This window comes from Suricata suricatta, chromosome 3 (genome assembly GCF_006229205.1).
Source record: "Suricata suricatta isolate VVHF042 chromosome 3, meerkat_22Aug2017_6uvM2_HiC, whole genome shotgun sequence".
Lineage (NCBI taxonomy): Eukaryota > Metazoa > Chordata > Mammalia > Carnivora > Herpestidae > Suricata > Suricata suricatta.
In genome coordinates, this window is record NC_043702.1 from 77532492 (window position 1) to 77545650 (window position 13159).

The 13159-nt window shown below is 38.7% G+C and overlaps 1 long non-coding RNA gene across 1 annotated transcript in view; it reads left to right on the top strand.

Moving 5' to 3' along the window:
• Positions 1-9127: 9127 nt before the first annotated feature.
• Positions 9128-13159, top strand: part of LOC115287824 — a 35003-nt gene continuing 30971 nt past the window's right edge. The window contains exons 1-2 of the long non-coding RNA XR_003906673.1: positions 9128-9221; positions 10378-10470. This is a non-coding gene — a long non-coding RNA (uncharacterized LOC115287824). The remainder of the gene's footprint in view (positions 9222-10377; positions 10471-13159) is intronic.

The following is a 13159-nucleotide window of genomic DNA, read 5'->3' on the forward strand; positions in this document are numbered from 1 at the left end:
GGATTTTCAAAAACACGTGATTATTCAATAAGCAGTATTTGTTTCAGCCTACTTTGATATACACATGGCTATACCACTTTTCTTTGGTTAGTGATTCCATCCTTTTACAGTCAACTTTCTATATCTTTATGTTGTAAAAATATCTTTTGGAAACAGGATTTGGCTTTAAAAACACAAAAATCTAGTCTAGTAATATTTGTCTTAGACCTGGAACATTTAATCCATTTACATTTAATATAATTACTGATAAATTTGCAGTTTTTTTAACTTTACATTTTAAAATAATTATACATTCACAAGAAGCTGTGAGGATAGTACAGATAGAATCCCTGTACCCTTCATTCACTTTATATCTTATATAATTATAGTATAATATCCCAGCCAAGAATTTCACATGATTACAATGTGTGTGCACAGTATGTAATTTTATTATGTGTACAGGTTTGTGCAACCACAACTGCAATCACAACAGAACTATTCCATCACCACAAAGTTTTCTCTCACACTACCTCTTTATAGTCACAGCCACCCCTCACCCCACTAGCCCTAGCCCATGGTAACCACTAATCTGTTTTCTATCCTTATAATTTTGTCATGAGAATGTTATATAAATGGAATCATAGAGATGTAACCTGAGACTTTTTTTCCCCAGGAAGCATAATGCCCTTGATCCATGCAAGTTGCTGCATGTATCAATAGTTTCTTGTTTTTTTACTGATGAGCAGTATCTGTGGTATGGATATACCACAGTTTGTTCAACCTATTGAAAGATATTTTGGTTGCTTCCAGTTTGGCATTATTACAAACAAAACTGCTATGACAATCAAGTGTAGATTTTTCTTTCCTTTTTTTTAATGTTTATTTTGAGAGATACAGAGTGTACATGGCAGAGGGGCAGAGAGAAAGACACACACAGAATCTGAAGCAGGCTCCAGGCCCTGAGCCATAAGCACAGAGCCTGACGTGGGGCTCGAACCCATGAGATCATGACCTGAGCCAAAGTGGGATGCCTAACCGACTAGGCCACCCAGGCGCCTCAAATGTAGATTTCTCTGTGGAAATACATTTTCATTTCTCTAGGATAAATGCCCAGCAATGCAACTGGTAACAGGTATGTTATGCATATGTATAATTTTTAAATTGCCAAATGATTATCCAGAGTGACTGTACCATATTACACTCCATGTATGAGAGACTCCATTTCTCTACATACTTGCCAGCAATTCGTAGTGTTATTTTTTATTTTAGCAATTCTTTTTCTTTTAATGTTTATTTATTTTTGAGAGTGAGAGAGACAGAGTGTGGGCTGGGAAATGGGCAGAGAGAGACATAGAATCGAACTCACAAGCCATGAGATCATGACCTGAGCTGAAGTTGGATGCTTAACCACCCAGGTGCTCCTATTTTAGCAATTCTAAATAGGTATGTAGTGGGGCGCCTGGTGGGTGGCTCAGTCGGTTGAGCCTCCGGCTTCGGCTCAGGTCAGATCTCACGTTTGTGGGTTCGAGCCCCACATCGGGCTCTGTGCTGACAGCTAGCTCAGAGCCTGGAGCCTGCTTCCGGTTCTGTGTCTCCTCCTCTCTCTGCCCCTCCCCCTCTCATGCTCTGTCTCTCTCAGTATCAAAAATAAATAAAACAAAAAAAAATTTTTAAATAGGTATGTAGTAAATGCCTAATTTTGATCCCAATTTGAATTTCCCTATGGCTGGTCATGCTGAAATGTTTTCATGTGCTTATTTGCCACTCATATATCCTCTTTGATGAAATGTCTCTTCATATCTTTTACCTGTTTTCTAATTGGAGGGTTTTACTGTTGAGTTTTGAGAGTTCTTCTACATTCTAGATATGAATTCCTCTTCATATGGTTTTCTGCCTAGCAAAATCTTTCACTGCGATAAAGTGATATTTATTTTTTTTCCTTTTTGTTTTTGGTGTCAGCTCTATGAGCTCTTCACCAAGCCCTAGGTCCTCGAGATCTTATTTTGTTATCTTCTATCAGCTTTATAGTTTTATGCTTTACATTTAAATCTATGATCCACTTTTAGACAGCTTTTGCATAAGGTTTACATTGATTTTTTTATGGAGTAGGATATGAATATCCAATTGGCCAGCACCATTTGGCCAATCTTTTACCCATTGAAGTGCTTTTGACCTTTGGCAAAAATCAGCTAGTGGTACTTGTGTGGAGCTATTTTTGGGTTCACAATTCTATTCCATTGATCTAAATTGTGAATTCCTCTGTCAATACCACAGTTATTATTATAGCTATATAACGAGTCTTTAAATCAGATAAAATGATTCCCTCCCGTTATTAGTTTTCAAAATTGTGTTAGCTATTCAACTTTACATTTCCATCTAAAATTGAAATCTACTGTATTATTCTTTATTTTTACTATTTACCCCTCCTATTCTATGTATTTGTTTTGTTTATTTGCTTCTTTATTTTCCTTTGGGACTATTTTCTATTACTTTAACACCTACTCCCTTACCTTGGAAGGTATATGCTTCTTTTACTCATTTTTCAGTTCTCTCCTAAAGACTTATAAAAAATTATATTGATTGTTCTTTTTGTCTCTTCATAGACAATGTAATCATCTTACCTTATTTCATTTTCCCAACTTCTGAACCATTGCTATAATTTATTTTAATTCTCTTTATATATATCAATGATATAAAAGTTTATTATTTTATACAGACAATACCAATTTATGAAGGATATATTTAGCCTTCTTGTTTCTCTTGGAAGCACCTTGGTCTTCCTCATGGAGTCATTTTTCTTCTGCCTAAAGATTGCTAACTAATATTGATTTCATTGATCTGCTCATGAGGAAACAAACATATGGGGTGTTCTTGTGTTTTGTTTTGACTGCAAATGTTTTTATTTTATCTTCATTTTCTAAGCATTTTTCCACAAAGTAATGATTTATTGGTTGGTAGTTTTTTGGGTTTTTTTTTTCCAATCAGACATCATGATTTGTAATGTATCATTCCTCCTGGCTACCACTGTTTCTGTTACAAAGTCCACTCTGAGCCCTATTGCTGATTCTTTACATTTACTTTGTCTTCTCACCAACAGCAGTCCTATCCACAGGTGATTTTTAAAATTTTTCTTTGTCCTGGGGCGCCTGGGTAGCTCAGTTGGCTAAGCGTCCAAATTTGGCTAAGGCCATGATCTAGTGGTCTGTGAGTTTGAGCCCCGCCTTGGGCTCTGTGCTGACAGCTCAGAGCCTGGAGCCTGCTTCAAGTTGTGTGTGTGTGTGTGTGTGTGTGTGTGTGTGTGTGTGTGTGAGAGAGAAAGAGAGAGAGAGAGAGAGAGAGTGTGTGTGTGTGTGTGTGTGTGTGTCTGCTCCTCCCCTATTTTTACTCTGCCCTTCTCTCTCTCAAAAATAAACATTAAAAAGATGCTTTCATTTGCCTTTTTTATTTTAGAATTTTACTTTACATAGATATGCTTTTGAAAAAACTGTATGCTGTATAAGATTTTCAGGCTCTTTTATGTAACTTTCATCAGTTTTCAAAAGTTCTCATCTATTCTCACTTCAAATATTGTTTTTGCCCTGTATTTTCTCTCCTTTTGGGATTTCAATGTGTTCCACTTCCTCACTGTATCTTCTCTTATGCTCTTTTCTATATATTTCATTCCTTTAGTCTCTCCATACTTCATTCGATATATCATCTTCTGACCTGTATTTCATTTTGCTAATTCTTCCTTTAGGTATATCTAATATGCAACTAACCCATCTTATGACTTCTTAATTTGGGTTACTGTAGTATTAAATTTAGAAGTTCAGTATGGTTACATTTAAAGTTTACAGTTTTTTCTACCAGAACTCTCATTTTGTCTCTTTTGCTCTTAGAACAATGGAAAGAATAGTTATTTTAGAGGTTTCTGTCTGAAAACACCAATATCTGAAACCCTGATTATCTATTTCTATTGTCTGGTGTTTCTATTTATTTCTATTCATTTTTATCTTGTCTTTTCATGTGTGTGGATTTTGAAAAATTATGTACCAGGCATTTTATTTGTAATATTGTTTATAGAAATAAATTGAGGATTAGGGTAGGATACTCCATTAGGAAGTATTTTTGTTCATTTCTATCTGGTGCCTATGAGTACCTGCTATCTGGGATAAGCTTAACTCAATTATAGGGATTAAGAGGATCCTAAAATGAGCTGTGTTTTCTGTGAGAAGCTGTTTACTTTCGGTTTATCTTCCTCCTAGGGTGCAGCCCTTTGGGGTTCCAAATCTCAAGAAAGCAAGGTCCAACAGAATTTCCTCCTTGACAGAGATGGGGACTTTGTACTCTTAGTTCTTTAAACCTGTCAGGTATAACTGTTCAGTCTTTCACCTGTCCATCTGAATCAGCAAAAGTGGCCATAAACACTGGTCTCTATTTCTATTTGCTCATGTCCTCTGTTTTTAGCCTTCTTAACCCAGGAGGTTCATCGTCTTGTGTATCTCACTCCTAGAACTTCATTCATACTGACCTCCTTATTTACCAATTATAAGTCACACTCCCTTCTCTCTTTATGCTGTTTATGGATGTTAAAAGGGGGCTCAACTTCTCCTACCTTATATTTCTATGAGGGACTTCCTGCTCTTTCCTTAGCCTTTCTAATTCCTTTCCCGTAATTCCCTAGGGGAGAATAAGTCAATGTGGTGTGAATTTGGGGGAAGCCTCTGGAAGGCTGTGCTCCCTCACACGGAGCGATGGTTGCTTACACAGAAAGGGCACCATGTTCTGCAACAACCATGTGGCCAGTCCCCATTGCTGTAAATGGAATGCTTGCAGTTTTGAGTGCTAGATCAAGTCCATTTGGGAGAGTAAAGAAAGGTATCAGATGTCCATTTGTCCACATATTAAATGATATTATCTGATGAAGCTTTTACTCATAATAAAACTCTTACTTTGGTCTCTCTTTGTTTGGCCTTTGTCTTATCTTTCAATAGGTTATAAGCTCAGGGAAGAAAAAAAGGGTGTTATTTATTGACTCCCTGAAAGTCTCCAAACGGTCAAACACTCTCTCTTATGACTCATTCAAAGGCAACTAAACAACCTGCACATTCTTCCCACAGCTATAATATCAAAGTTTATCTTCTCCAAGCAAAGTAGCCAAATTATTAACTATATTTTACCTTTTCACAGTATGCAGTTTTTTAAAATAAAATATTACAAAGCCACCAACTGACACCTGATTTCATCCAAGCCAAGGGAAATATTTCCCTCACTCTTCTTGGACAAAAGGGCCAGAATAACACAAACAATAGTCAGACCGAGTCCATAAACCCACAAGTATCTTTATATAGACATAACCATAGATAAAGCTTTTTATCTTGTTTCCATAAGCCATGAGCTTTAATTTTCCTTTTCTTCCCCCCTGAGAACTTTTGCTTGTTTGCAATGATTTCTGGGCCACAACAGCACTCCAATAGAGCATTTTGGCAACAACCTCTGTGCGGTCAGCAACTTCTGCAGCTGGGATTTCTTGAAAGAAGTGAGTAGCATTTGCCTTGCAGTGTTCCAGCAAGGAAAGAAGCAAATCATTTGTGGGAATCAGACAGTCACAGAGCTTAGAGAAGTCTCTCTCCTTCCTTCCCGTTCTTCATGTGATCAAGGGGGGGTCAATGCCACTGGCGCCCATTTTAGCAAATATGTCACTCACAGTGGGGCTAATACATGGATCCAATCTTAACCACTAGGCTCTGAAACGGATCGTGGGAAACTTCCTGACTAAAGTGGCTGTGGGACTACTAACCCGGGTGTCACAAGTTGAAGGACTTGTCACAGCTTGAGACCGTGTTCCCCTGCAGTAGACAACATGCCTCAGGCGGGGTGTACTCACGTATGTATGTGTGTTCGGTGCAGAATGGTTCAGCCTCACTATTTTTCCTAAGACGACAAGGCCATGGTTTAAATAAACATAAATATCTGGCTTGGGCTGAACTACAGCCAATAACAGAGAAAAAACAAAAACAACAACAACAAAAAAAAACCTGACAATTTTTCCTGACTAAGAAGTAATTCAGAATAAGAAGCCAGAGGTGATAAGACTTAGAAAGTAAAAGTCACAAGAAATATTTAAAATGTGAGAGGTGTGCCCGGATAATCCAACTTGAACAACGCTGCTATAAGAAATCAACATACATATCTGGAAAATGCTGTGATATTTACCAAAAAATGGATTGTAAAAATGTAGATCATTGACTAAAATTTAACATATTACCCCAAAATGTTGCTATCTTCTACTATTCTTTGAACAAAAAAATAACCAAAGAAATTTGTCTGAGTCACCATAACTTTAAATAAATATCTTGTTGGAATCATAGAGATGGAAACAGCCTGTGAAAAATATCCTGTGGTCCTGCAGACAGCTCTCACTGAAGCCTGAGAAACAAGCCATACGTTTCTTCTTTCTTTTTTTAAAAAAAATACTCATCTTTTATTAATGATGTTTTTATGTGAACCTAAAAAACTTTCTCTCAGTATCAATCCCCTCCTATAAACATCTGCCTTCACTTTGAGGAACCAGCGACATTACCAATCCCAGTGCTCCCTAGGGAGGGTCAAACACTTCCACTTTTGATGACCAATAGTTTTTAAAACCCACATTAGGCAAAGGACATTTTCTCAGAAGGAAAACATGCTGTTAGCTCTGACAAAGGCCTGTTTGTGAGGTCGCCTCCTCTTTGAAATGCCCCATAGCAAGACAGATGCTGGAAAGGGAAGTTCAAGAATCATTCTAATCCTATTCCACTTTTGGTTACTTCCTCTCCTTGCTTCCAACACAGCTGCACAGAATAAAACAAAAAGAGGAAATGGGGACACCCAGACTGAACATTACTGCCTTCAGCAAAAACTTTTAGAAAAGCCTCTCAGGAACCCCTGACATCACAGAGATGTGTCATCTTCCTCACAGAACTTACTTCACCAGCAGGATCTATGCAACTTTGTAATGCAGTGAATGCCAACATAAAGCGAGGGCGCAAAGCAATAACTTAGGAAAAAGGCAATACTCAGGCAAAGTCTTTTTAGAAATTAAAATATTAATTAACTCAACCCACTTTCCTTTAAAGCAACCACATAAATAATGGGATGACATCATGACTTTGGTTCAGAGAAAGAGGCACAGGAAAACTCTGGACAGAATCTCAGGAACTTGGTGTTTTAATTCCACCTCTCTAAAACTTTAGATGATCTTCCTAAATTTACTTCATTACTCTGAATCTTAGCATACTCAAAAAGAAAAGGGAGTTGGACTTGATAATACTTATTGTTTCTAGACATCTGAATCTGATGTCCCCTGAACACGTAAAAGTAATATACCTAGATGTAACACTATTCTACTGACACCCAACTAATACTCCCTCTTTCTCCAGTAAAAACTTCTGTTTAAAATGCCACCAACCGTCCTGTTTCCCTAGCTAGAAATCTGTTGGTCATTCTCTCCTCTTCCATGTTTCATAATACAGTGCTCCCTTAAGTGATTCAACATCTTTTCACTACCTATTTTTTTTTTTTGAAAATGTAGTCCTATCAGACTTTAACAACCGAATCTTTTGCCAAACCATCCATTTTTTTTTATCAATCTTCTCAGACAAGTCCATAGCTCAGATGTGCCCTCTCTTATTCAAACTTTTGCAAGTCTTCCTAGCTGGTCGTTGGGCATTATGTTGCATTGTGTACATTCCCCTACAATCTAACGTTTTCAAAGCCACCTGAGTTTCTTTTTAAATGGTACATACCAAACATCTCTCTCCTACTTAAAATCCTTCAGTCACTGCCCACTTGACACAGAATGAAGTCAAGTTTCTTAGCACATTATGCAGGGTCCTTTAGTGCCATTTCCCACAAACACTCTACCCACCCTGAAAAACTCTCGATTTTCAATATTCTCCTGAATGCTTTGGTCTGTATATAAAGTGTCCCAAAGACCTTGTTGATGTAAATCTATACCTCAAGGCTCAGCCTTCCTTGTTGCTTCTACTGCTACTTTGCTTCTGTTCTGCAGAGTTTGTTCCTGGTATTGGCTTCTAAGGGGAGACAGTTTAGCAATGCAGAGACCTAATGTTAGACACTTCTTTTCTCTCTCCACATGAACAGAATTAAATTCCATTCAAGAAGAAGAGGAAGTAGAAAAAGAACACACGACCCAGAAACAATGTTGACCTGACAGCCACAAATCCTTTAACTTAGGCTTGTTCCAAGGCTTCAGCTCCATGAGCATATACAAAGGTATATTTAGTTTATCTCCTGTTATTAAGAAATATTATAACTTCATAACTAAACATTGCTCTAATATGACAGCACTCAGACAATCATGCATTAGAAACATTAGTATAATTTATAGGTTCTGGGTACTGAGGAAAAGAAAGCACACTGTTGAAACGATGTCCCCGGGGGTGTTACGGTTATGGTTGTTAACTAGTCTCTGGGAGGCAATAAGGAATATTCCCGAGGATCTGGGAACTGTAGGAAGGTTACTTCTAAGAGACAAAAAAAGAATGGAGCATAGATTACTACAAAATCATGAGCAAGCTGCTTATCTTTCCTGGGCCTCAGCTTTCTGACCTCACAATGTGGGGACACAATGAGAGATGGCTTCTCCTCTGGTCTGTAGAGAGATTTGCAGCAGTGGTTCCAAGACCAACTGTGCACGTCTAGAAGATGGAGGTACAGGAAGGGTGGCAAATACTACTAGTTGTCTAGTTTGGGTAGGACACTACTGGGTTATGTATGTTGTCTTAATTATTTTTTTTAAATGCCTCTTTAAAAATTTCAAAATGTCCCAGTTTGGATGATAAGTTTTATCAAAACTGTAGTTTGATTTTTAATTTTTCCCCCTGAAATTCTTTAGGAACTATGTACTCATCTAGCTTTGCTAAATTCGCTGATAATGGAGAAAAGTGAGGCTTTAAGGTCAAATTGCAAACTTTCCCTCTTTTTAAATCCCCTTAAAAACAGGCTTCTTTTATGATTTTCCATCTTATAGTGTAAGTCAAAGATTCATATAGTCTTGTAAAATAGTTTTCAGGTGTTATTTACTTTGGTTTAAGTTTACACATTCCAGCGGGACTCTTTGTTCAGAGTATCATTCTTACTGCACTCTTGACAGCTTCCTTGCTGAGGGAATTCAGCACAATATATACATCGTTTTACCATCTGCAGGGTTGATAGCACTTAACTAGGAAAGCCAGGACATTTTCAAAGCGGCACCTCAGGTAAGAGACCCCTTTCCCTCCTCTACTGTGACTAATAGCTCTGCAATGCGTTTTATGTTCAACTGCATCACAGAATTTCCCCTAGAGAATATGGAATTCAAATCAGATGAACAGATGCTCACAAATTAAGGTACTCTATATACCTACAGCAATCATGAAGTGGTAGGTGGAGACAGGATAAAGGCAAAAATCAAATTTTGAAACCACTTATTTTTTATCTCTTTTTTCCCTTGTCTCTTCTCATCCTCATGGACCTCCTCCCCTCCCCTCTGCTACCCACCACTGCATCATTTCTCCTACAGCCTCCTAGTTGCCATAAACAGAGACTCCGTGAGGGACATGTGTTTGCAAATGCCAAAAATCAATCTCTTTCACCCTTCCCCTCATTATAGTCATGCACTTATTCTGGTATTTTGAGAAAAAGACATTTTAAGGTTATAGTTCAGCTAGCAGAGAAGTTTGCTTTATCCTGAACAGAAGTGTTTCTGTAACAACCCAGTCCTTGGGTCAGGTTCCCAGTTCCTTACCCCTTGCATGTTTTCTCTCCACATCACAGGCTTTGACCCAAGCAAGTTGTGTGAGGATTACTCGGACTCATCTTCATCCAAATTCTAGGTTCCAACCATCTTCTCAGTCTAGAGCCCAGACAAAATGTGGCCCCTCTGCTTCTGTGTCCCGCCAAGCCGCTGATTTTCCCCAGGAAATTCATACTAATGTAACTGATAAGGACATTCTTCTTAGATCTTTTTTAAACCTTATATTAAAAAAAACCCTTCCTTTCATAGGAGCTAGCCCTTCTTAAGAGAGAAATATTGCAAAGATCTCAAGGAGCACTGCCTTGGGGGATTGTCTTTGTCTTTCTATATAATAAAGTAGGTATCAGTGGCTCATGAGAAACAGCCACAGTTCACCAATAAACACTTTAATGAATACTTTTTTGGGCACATTTTATTTCCTTCCATTCTCCTTTCCTGGCTGAATTTTAAAATGTATATTTGCTATTACAAAACAATGATGACTTGTAATCTTTATCGTGAAGCCTACAGAGTAAAAAGCCACGTTTGCCTGTCCCCTATCATCCTTCACATCACATTATTTTACTCGTTAAACACTGCTTTAAAATACCCTAGGTTTATTTTTTCTACTTCGGTTACAGCAGCTCCGTGTTGGTCTCATGAGAGCCATTCTTCATCTGCCTTATCTGTTTTTGAGAACCTCGATCGTACACTTGGCTGTGCGGCCGCATGAGGTAAGGTCAATCACACTCATCTTGTCAAACCTGTCATAATCCTGGGATTTCACATAACAGAGTGTCCCCTCGTGCCTTCTTAGCAATGCCACACAACAGGGGATTTTAGGATTCAATATGCAGTATCGTATTCTCGAACTTGAGGGTTGTTTCAACAAAATTTCCAGCACTGTAAAATTGTGGAACATAAAAATAAACAGAAGAAGAAAATAGTGTGTCACGTCACTTATTCTGTCCCAAGGTGGAAAATTCATAGCAAGAGGAAAGAAAATCTTTTCTTACCTATAGTAGGGAGTTGGGGTCAGGAGGGTGTGAGACAGCATACACTCCACACTTCCTCTAACCATCCAGAAAATATCTTTGTTTACCACTGTACTGTTGCCAAGGCAACACCAGTTACTTATGACATTATGTTGAGATGGCTATCACAAGCATGATAGCCCTGTTGTTGAATGTTCTAGCAAATCTTGTCCCTTCTCTCTTCTTCCTATTCCCTCAGGGAAAGACAAAAGCATCACTCAAAGTAGCCAAAGACTGGCATAAAAGAGGGAAACTAGACTGTAGCCCATAAACAGCTTCATTTGGATCAGTCTCCTTTTATTTTTCGGTCGAGAGTGGCAAATCAATTGTGCTTTTGGGTTAACAGTTGCAGTAATCACACATCTATGCTCTAATGTCCTCACCTGCCATTTATTTCCCAAAAATTTTAATAAGGAAATAATAGATTTTGTTGTCAGTGGAAGAAGAAAAGAAAGCATCCCAAACCTTTTCCTGGATCACCTCAGGTCTTTCGGGAATTCCCTTATACACACCTGTGTTAACATGGACTTGTTTATTTTTTTTACATTTCTATCTGGCCTTGATCCCTTGTGACCAAGAAAACACAAGTATAATAGAATGTCACCCTCCCTATACAACTGTCCTCTCCCACCATCCATACAAATGTTCCTGAGAGAAACTTTCTACCCATGACCCTAAAAATGTAGGACAGACTTAAGGCAGCTTGTCAGAAAGAAGTGCATGGATATAGTAATGCCCAGCAGTGTGTGCATGGGGATGTGAGCAGGAGAATGGGGAGAAAATGTGCAAGCCTCTCCAAAAGGAAGAAGCTAGAAGCTTCCTGCATATATCCTTTAACACTTTTAGATTGTTTTGAAATTTCAAGCAGATTTTTGAGAAGGTAAATGCTTGTGTCCCTTCTTGGCTGTCTGAGGAAATATTAATCTATGTGCTAGAGGGAACGAAGACAGCAGGCCTGAGAACAAGCTGGCACATTGATAAACCATAGTCTGCTCTGGGTGCCTAGAAAGGAGGGAGGAGCAGCACCATGGGCTCCCTGCACGTGCCTGGGACAAACCTCGCATGACGCGTGATGGCAGGGAGACCTTGCAGACTCACGTGGGGACTCAGTACAGGTCCAGGGAAGAGGACTCGGCAGCAAGTGAAGCGGAATGGTTTCTAGAGGGAGAGGAAGCTTTGGGAGGAAAACAAAGTCACCATGACAGGCATTTGAAAGAGAAAGTATTCCTTCTGTGAGACACATGGTGTTTTAGTAAAGAATCAGGCAAAATGGGCAATAAATTTACAATGACGAGGTGCCAATCCATCAGCAGTAGTAGCACTTGACCACATGATTCCTTACAGCACAAAGGGAGCTGGATGTGGGGCTTCTCTTTGCTGTATAAACCCTTCTACAAGTTGTACATACAGCACTTGCTCTTCCTTGGGGCTCCCCTTGCCGGCCTGGACAGACTGGAGGCACCTATCACCCTCCTGTTGCCCACACTATTCACACCATTGTCAGATCCACCCATCATGCCATTCCTGTTTTCAATCTTCACTACCTCTCCTCAAAGACCTACAAGGTCTCAACCCCATGGGACACAGTTCTCTACTCCATAGGGTGAAAAGGAGAACAGTGTAATTATAGACCCATATCTGGAGTAACTATAATAATTTTTACCAAACCTACTCAAAGCACTAAATTAGCATCAAACACACAGCTTTCGTGGCTTCAGAAGAATATACAGGGGATCTCTACTTGGAAGTTATTGACTGAAGGCAAAAGTCTATAAACAGAGCTCCTACCTCCCCACAGGTAGAATAAGACTTTTCAAGTAGTTGGCCATATGTGGTCATAAAAGTGATAACTGTAACTCATATAAATATTTTTTGTTTTATATATTGCAAGTTTCTTTTTTTGAGAGACAGAGCATGAGTGGGGGAGGGGCAGAGGAAGAGGGAGAGACAGAGACCCTTAAGCAGGTTCCATGTCCAGTGTGGAGCCTGACTGATATGGGGCTCACTGTGGGGCTTGATCTCACAAATCATGACCTGAGAGGAAATCAAGAGTCGGGACACTCAACTGAGCCACCCGGGGTGGAGGGGAGGGAGTCCCTATATATTGCAAGTTTTTAAGATGTGACACATTTCCCTTAAATGGAAAATAAGAATGGATAGATTCTTGCTATTTCAAGTTCATGGATTTTGGAAAGGCAGAGAAAGTCAACTTTATATGATAAAAAAGGAAGTCATAATTTTTAAAACAATGAATGTACATTCCTATTTTTGTAAACTATTGCTTTCTACTGAAAGAGAAAAAAATATTATCTTTGAATAAAAGTGCCTCATTAAGAATTATGTTTTTAATGAGGAATAGATTATAAGCTAATAATCATATAAAGTTAAA